Genomic DNA, 8,135 nt, shown 5'->3' with positions numbered 1-8,135 from the left:
ACCTCTCCAACTTTAGTAATCCTATTTCCTAAGGTATATCGATACCGAAAAGATTTTCCTCTACTGGCTATATGGCGTACGAGCTCTGTATCTGTAGGCATTCTATCTGCTCTGTGTGAAAAGGTCATGGTAAGGTTGCTCCATGACACTTCCCAATTTCCCGGTTTTCTGGGATTGGAGATGTTAAAACATATGAGGGACCTATCCACATGGTATTGGTGGAGCTTCAAACTAGGAGGGCTGGAGATGTTAAACCTCCGGTCCACCGGTCTCCCACCACTTAGCTCAAGTACCTCCCCTAACGTTAAAGGAAATGGTACTAGCCCTGATTTGCTGTGACCCTGAGGTACTTGAGAGCATACCCAACAATCTGTTTGGTTTAACACGTTACCCACTAAGGAGTGATAGTCACTCAATGGATGCCGGTCCATATGGATATTAAAACTGGATTGGCATTTCTTTATGCACCCATCTTCAACCAGATTATCACAGAGCCTACAGATACAATTTTCTTCAGCTAACAATCCATCACAATTTCTTCTATCGGATCGTTTTCTGATACTCGCCTTTGCTTGTTGGTTTGGTTGATCTTGGAAAACTACGCCTCCATCATCATAATCGGAACCCATTCCAGAACCTCTTTCGACCTCTATGGTACTCTCGCCGGAACAGACTGCTCTGGTCAACATCATGGTTAACATCAAAATCCGGATCACAGTCTCTTGGGGCAAGTCCATCTCTGAGGAGGAAATAGAGAAGAATGAGAAGGGGGAAAAAGAAATTTTAAGGGAGAAGGGCTGGGAAGTGGAGAAAAACAATAAAAGGGAGAAGGGAGTCGACAACTGCTTTCGGTCTTCAAGGCTCAGGTGCCGCCTCAGTCCTCCTGGAACAGACACTCCAGTGATACAACCTCTACCGTCTGTTCCTTATCACGGGACTTCTCTGGATCAGCAACCTTTTTGCAGTGGGATGAATGGACCCAAGTCTCTCTCTCAGCAACCTTCAATGCTGTGGTGCTAGTCAATAAGACCTGGTATGGTCCTTCCCATCTATCAATAAGACAACCTGAGCGTAGAAAATTTCGTATCATTACATAATCCCCAGGTTCAATGTCATGACAATTACTACCTGGTAAATCAGGAATCACCAACTTCAGATTATCATTTTGATTCCTCAACTGTTTACTCATGTTAATTAAGTATTTTACAGTTACTTCATTGTTACATTTCAAATCATCCTGAGGGTTAATCATGACATGCGGTTGTCGACCAAACAAGATTTCAAAAGGAGACAGATTAAGGGGGGACCTGGGAGTGGTTCTGATGCTATACAAAACAATGGGTAAAGCTTCTGGCAACGTCAATCCTGTCTCTGTCATTACTTTACTCAATTTATTTTTAATAGTGCTGTTCACTCTTTCGACCTTCGCACTCGCCTGTGGACGGTACGGAGTGTGCAGCTTACTATCAATTCCCATCAACTTACACATTCCTTGAAAGACATCACCTGTAAAATGGGTACCCCTATCACTTTCAATGATTCTAGGGATACCATATCTACATACAAATTCCTGCACAATTTTCTTAGCTGTAAACATAGCGGTATTTGTAGCTGCTGGAAAAGCTTCGACCCAATTCGAGAAAACATCTATACAAACAAGTACATATTTCAAATTTCGACATGGGGGTAATTGAATGAAGTCAATTTGTATTACCTGGAAAGGGCCGCCGGCAGGTGGGATATGGGATGGTTCTGTAGGTATTGCTTTTCCAACATTCTTTCTCAGACAGGTAAGGCATGACATTGCTCTTTTACTCGCATGAGAGGAGAATCCTGGGGCGCACCAGTATGCTCTTACCAATTTGCACATCCCCTCCTTGCCTAGATGAGTCAGCCCGTGAGCTGCTTCAGCCAGACATGGAAGGTATGCCCTGGGGGCCACTGGTTTACCATGTCCATCCGTCCAGAGCCCTGAGGACTCCTGGCCATATCCCTTTGCCTTCCAGACTGCTCTTTCCTGTGTGGAACACAAATTCTGCATCTCACACAACTTCTGTGTGTTGATGGTATTAAATACCATCAGTTGTGTGGTGTCTGTCTGTATGGGGGTAGCAGCTGCAAGCTTTGCGGCTTCGTCTGCTCGGCTGTTACCAAGGGATACTGGGTCTTGGCTATATGTATGTGCTTTACATTTGATAACAGACACTCTGTCGGGTTCCTGTATCGCTGTTAGAAGCCTTTTTATATGAGCTGCATGCGCTATCGGTGTATAAGCCGCCGTCATGAAATTTCTGAGCCGCCATAGCGCTCCGAAATCATGTACTACCCCGAAGGCGTATCTAGAATCGGTGTAGATATTGGCTGACTTTCCCTTAGCCAATTCACATGCTCTGGTTAGGGCGACCAGTTCAGCAACCTGGGCTGAGTGAGGTGGGCCTAGCGGTTCCGCTTCTATGGTGCCTTGGTCATCTACGACTGCGTATCCAGTACACAAGTCTCCCGAGTCTGACTGTCTATGACAACTACCGTCCGTGTAGAACGTGAGTTCTGCATCTTCCAGTGGGTTGTCACTGATGTCAGGCCTTGCGGTAAAATTTTGGGTCAAATATTCCATACAATCATGTGTATCTTCCTTTGCATTAAATCCTCCTTCCCCATCACTCTCACCTTCCACCCTTTGTGTCTGACCAGGCACACCTGGGAGAAATGTTGCAGGATTTAATGCACTGCATCTCCTTATGGTGATGTTTACTGGGGCCATTAATGCCAATTCCCATCTCGTAAACCTTGCTGATGAGACGTGTCTGGTTTGGGCAGAATTCAATAAGGCAGATACCGCATGCGGTGTATGGATTGTGAGGTTGTGGCCTAGCATGACATCTTCGCTTTTCGTCACTAGCAATGCTATCGCCGCAACGCTACGCAAGCATGTGGGGAGGGATCGCGCTACCGTGTCTAGCTGGGCGCTGTAGTATGCAATTGGCCTGCTGGCGTCACCGTGTTTTTGTGTTAGTACACCTGCTGCGCACCCAGCACTTTCTGTTCCGTATAGTTCAAAGGGTTTCCCATAGTCTGGCATACCTAGTGCTGGTGCCTGCGTTAGACACTGTTTGAGTCTCTCAAATGCTGTTTCGGATTCGTCTGTATGCGAAATCCGATCAGGTTTGTTTGAGGAGACCATTTCCTGCAAAGGTAGCGCCAATATGGAAAACCCTGGGATCCAATTACGGCAATACCCACACATTCCTAAAAACGTCCTGATCTGTTGCTGGGTTTGTGGCAGTGTCATGTCTCTAATGGCTTGGATTCTATCAGCGGTCAGGTGTCTCAGTCCTTGTGTTAGACAGTGTCCCAAATATTTTACCTTAGCTTGGCATAATTGCAACTTGTCTTTGGAAACCTTGTGACCTGTGTCTGAAAGATGAAACAGGAGCTGTTTCGTATCCTTCAGGGATGCCTCCAATGAATCAGAACACAGTAGTAGATCATCCACGTACTGTATCAACACTGATCCACTCTCCGGTTGGAAAGACTGTAAACAATCATGCAAAGCTTGAGAAAATATACTTGGACTATCTATGAAACCTTGGGGTAACCGAGTCCACGTGTATTGGACTCCTCTGTATGTGAATGCAAACAAATATTGGCTGTCAGGGTGCAGAGGTACCGAAAAGAATGCGGAGCAGAGGTCAATAACAGTGAAAAATTTGGCAGTGGGAGGAATTTGCATTAGGATGACAGCTGGATTAGGCACTACGGGGAACTGACTCTCAACTATTTTGTTAATCCCCCTTAGATCCTGCACTAGCCTGTAACCCCTCCCCCCACTCTTTTTAACAGGGAAGATGGGACTATTTGCTGTGCTGGACGTTCTTACTAGAATGCCCTGTTGTAGCAAGCGCTCTATTACTGGGAAAACTCCTAACTCCACCTCTGGCTTCAGAGGATACTGTGGGATTTTTGGAGCTATCCTACCATCTTTTACTTGTACAACTACTGGAGCTACATTTGCCATTAATCCAGTGTCCTGTCCATCTTTTGTCCAAAGTGACTCTGGTATCTGAGATGTCATCTCTTCTACTTGGGATGGGTTCCTATTTGTCATAATGGAATGTGACATTAATTTTGATGGGGAGTCTAACATGTCTCGTACTTCCTGAGCGTGATTCTCAGGGATGTCCAAGAATACACCTTCAGGAGTACAATAAATGACGCAACCCATTTTACATAGTAAGTCTCTTCCCAGGAGATTAGTTGGTGCCGATGCAGCCAGCAAAAAGGAATGCTTGGTATGCAAAGGCCCTATTGTAATCTCGGCTGGTTTGCTAACAGGGTAGTGCTGGACTACTCCTGTTACTCCCATGGCTGGAATTGTCCTACCAGTGGTTCTCATGCCCACTGTCGAATTTATCACTGACTTGGCCGCCCCTGTGTCTACAAGAAAGTTTAAAGTTTTACCAGCTACATTGATTGCAATCTCTGGTTCGCTTCCAAGACTAGCAATCAACTTAACTGGGTGCAGATTACAGGTATGGCCACACCCCTATTGGGTATGCTGACCTCCCTGAATCCTGCTGGCAGCGACTATTTGTGCGGGGGTTAGCTGGGAACTACCAGAGGCATGCCAATCTCTGTTCGGGGGATATCTTTTTGTTTCCCCTGTATGTGGCTCAAAACTCCGCCTCTGTGGACCCTGCTCCCAATGTCGTGTGTCGTGTCGTTGTCTAGGGGGTTGAAAAGATCTTTGTACACTCTTTGTTCTACATTCTCGTGCATAGTGTCCCGGTCTGTTACAAGAAAAACATGTTATTACACTTGCCTTACCCACAGGATTCGGTGGTACATACGCAGGCTGCCTTGTGGTCAGCGCCTGTATACTTACGGACATCAACTTATCACTTTGCGATTCCCTGTGCCTAGTGATGTTTCTGTCGTGATCAATAGCAGCCTCTCTCAATGTGGACACTGACAGACCTCGCCAACATGGTTGTGTGGTCTGTACCCTAGCTTTTAATGTTTCTTTCAAACCATCCATCAGTACAGATACTGCTACTTCTTGATGGTTTGGGTTGGTCTTAATGTCTTCTATACCAGTGTACTTTGCCATTTCTAATAGTGCCCGGTGAAAATATTCTGTTGCCGTTTCGGACTCCTTTTGCTTTATGGAAAATATTTTATTCCATTTAACAACGGCTGGGAAATACTCCTTTAGCTGTAAATTTATCCTTTTTACATTATCCTTGTTGTACACGTCTGTAAGCGGTACATCTTTATCCAATGCACAGTCAGCTAAAAATTGAGTTGCGTCAACATTGGAAGGTAAACAAGCTCTTAGCAGTATCTGCCAATCCTTGTTGTTGGGTTCTACAGTGTTACCTAGATCCCTGATGTATTTTTGGCTAGCAACTAAGTCCTTTCTGGGGTCAGGAAATTCGGACACTATTGTTCTTAATTCCATTCTGGAAAATGGAGTGTACATGGCAATGTTCCTTATGGGAGTGGCTCCAGACACATCTGTTTTTCCATTGGGAACTGCTATTACCCTTACAGGAGCAATTCTAACAGCCTCTTCCTGTGTAGATTCTACTGCTTGTTGTGGTACAATTGTTTCAGTGTAGTGCATGGTGCCGTACTTACCCGTTGACACGACCTCACCTATCCCTCCGCTAGGGGCTTTCACTAATCTCGTGGGTGTCGCGGTGCCTACTGTGGTCTCTGCTATGGTGGCTGCAAGAGAGAGAGCTGAAATTGTTGCTGAATCGTCTTCTTGATCACACTCCTGAGGAAGGTTCAAAACAGGGTACATCTTGCACGGGTTAATACTTGCATGAGTTATTTGGTTAACATCATTAACATTTACAGGGTTACTAAGAGTTTGTGTTTTACAACCCAGTGCGTTTCTCTCCGCAATCAACTTCTCTCCTGCAATGTATGGTGGAGGAGGAGCTGTGGCTATCAGCTTCCTGACTGCCCCAGATCCTGCCGCCAGAGCCAAACCTCTCTGTATCTCACCTTCCTGGTGCCATAACTGTAAATAATCATGATGTTGAATTCGTCTCTTTGTTGATTTTACGAGACATATCCTCCTCCTTAAATTTTGTAACACTTCTGGACTAAAGCTACCTATTCTTGGGAATTTGTCCCTGTCTTGTACAGTCATTCTTTCCCATTCATCACATAAAGATTCGGTGTGACTTCCATATTTTTCACACATTACATATCGTGCCGACCCAACTGGTCGGTTCACAGAATCAACCTGAACCAAGGTTGATCGCCCCCTACCTGAGCAACTGGCCCCCATAGTCTGCAGGTGTTGCTTAGTCCTCCTTGGATTTCTGTATCAAGGTTTTCAGCAAGCCTTTACAGACAACCAAATTACTCCACAGTAGGCCGGCGGTGGCGGTTTACCGAGTACCCCACTCACTCGCCCACCTCGACCAATACGACCTGATCACACCGACGTGGTGCTGGCGTACTCGATACAGGGCCCTACCAAAAACCTTCTGTTTACTGGAACATATGAGGGTTACCCGCAGGACACTTACTCTTTCCAGTAAAGGTGGGGTTGTTAGATAGTTCCTGAGTGACCAGCGAACTTCCCTTTAAAAATAAAAAATTACACAAATCACGTCAGAATGTACAAATAGCGTTTGTGACCACTTTACTCTAATGGTATTAGGTCAGATTACTAACTACTGCACACAATTACGTGCGGTCCAATCGTTCAGTACATAAGCACTACCTGTTATGTACTGAGAGATTTAATGGAATCGATGTTTCCGGCCGCGATTCCTTCAGCATGAGCTTATGGCCTATATGGGTTCTGCACCAACACCCCAGGCGTTGTGCCTCTTGTACCTTTATAGCGGACCTTTTAGTACCTTGTGACCTCCTGGTCTTGTTACCTTATGACCTCCTGGTCTTGTTACCTTATGACCTCCTGGTCTTGTTACCTTATGGTCCGCTATACTCTAATGCTCAAATATTATTTAACCAGGGATGCCTCCCTAGCCACCGTATATGTCACTTACACGTATGTCCCTTGACGAGTACCCGACTTTCCTTTTGGTTCCACCTTAAAGTTGTATAAACTTATGTATAAAAAAAAAACACACTCACTCAACACATGTACACTTTTGTTTCTATATCTATTTCTGCGCAGAAATTGTCTTCAGTCCAACAGTGTTACCAATTAGGAGCAGGATCTGTTAAACTAAATTTCAGATTTTTCCAAAAATAGATTTGCGTTATTTACCGCTTCGCGTTATCTACCGCTGTGCGTTACTTATCGCTTTGCGCTAATTATCGCTTTGCGCTAATTCAACTTTTCGTGACTTGAGCTACGTGGGCGTAACCGGACGCTACGTTGCGTAGTGAACGCTGCGTGCGTCTGCCTTTTGGATTGCGTACGCTAGTCTTTGTTAGCGACACGTGTACGCAATGCAAAGATCCACCGTAACACAATATATACTTTTATCAATGTAAATGATCCCTGATCATCTACCGCAATCCACACTGACTGCCTTGTCTCCTAGACAAATCGTGTGTTGTTCTATACTTTAACTATTACCTTTACTATGAAATAACAGCAAATCTCTTTTTAGCACTTTCTATCAACTATAAAAATTGGCAAACAGGAATAGTGATATACGAAATTGAAAAAGAAATGCAGATAAATGTATGCGTGCGTGTATACGCAAGACAGAAGAGAAATAAAACAGTTTTAAAAGACACAAGCGTTTTGTTCTTACTTCCGGTTCCCGGATTCCTTCAGCACTCTTTATCTAAGCGAAGCAGACGCTTATCCCGTCAGCACTGGGAGACAACCTCCCACCCTTTGCTGGGGGGATAATGTCTGCTGATCTACCTAGTGCAGATATGAGAAGGATAGGACGAGTCCCCAATTGACAATGCTAAATTCCTTTGTCGTATAAACAACCCTTTATGAAGTCTAAGAACACTGTACGCTGTTTGCTTAAGAAGTACCGTAATGGTACGCTAGTTGCGTAACGATCGCTCAGCCGTAGGCGAGACGCTCAAGCGTCACGTTCGCTCACGGCCCAGTGATCACAGGACACGTTATTGGCTATGACTAGAGTAATGATTCGCTATGGCGTGGCTTACGCTCAAGACCA

The sequence above is a fragment of the Pseudophryne corroboree genome, chromosome 3 (genome assembly GCF_028390025.1).
Source record: "Pseudophryne corroboree isolate aPseCor3 chromosome 3, aPseCor3.hap2, whole genome shotgun sequence".
Taxonomy (NCBI): Eukaryota; Metazoa; Chordata; class Amphibia; order Anura; family Myobatrachidae; genus Pseudophryne; species Pseudophryne corroboree.
This window is presented reverse-complemented; position numbering follows the sequence as displayed.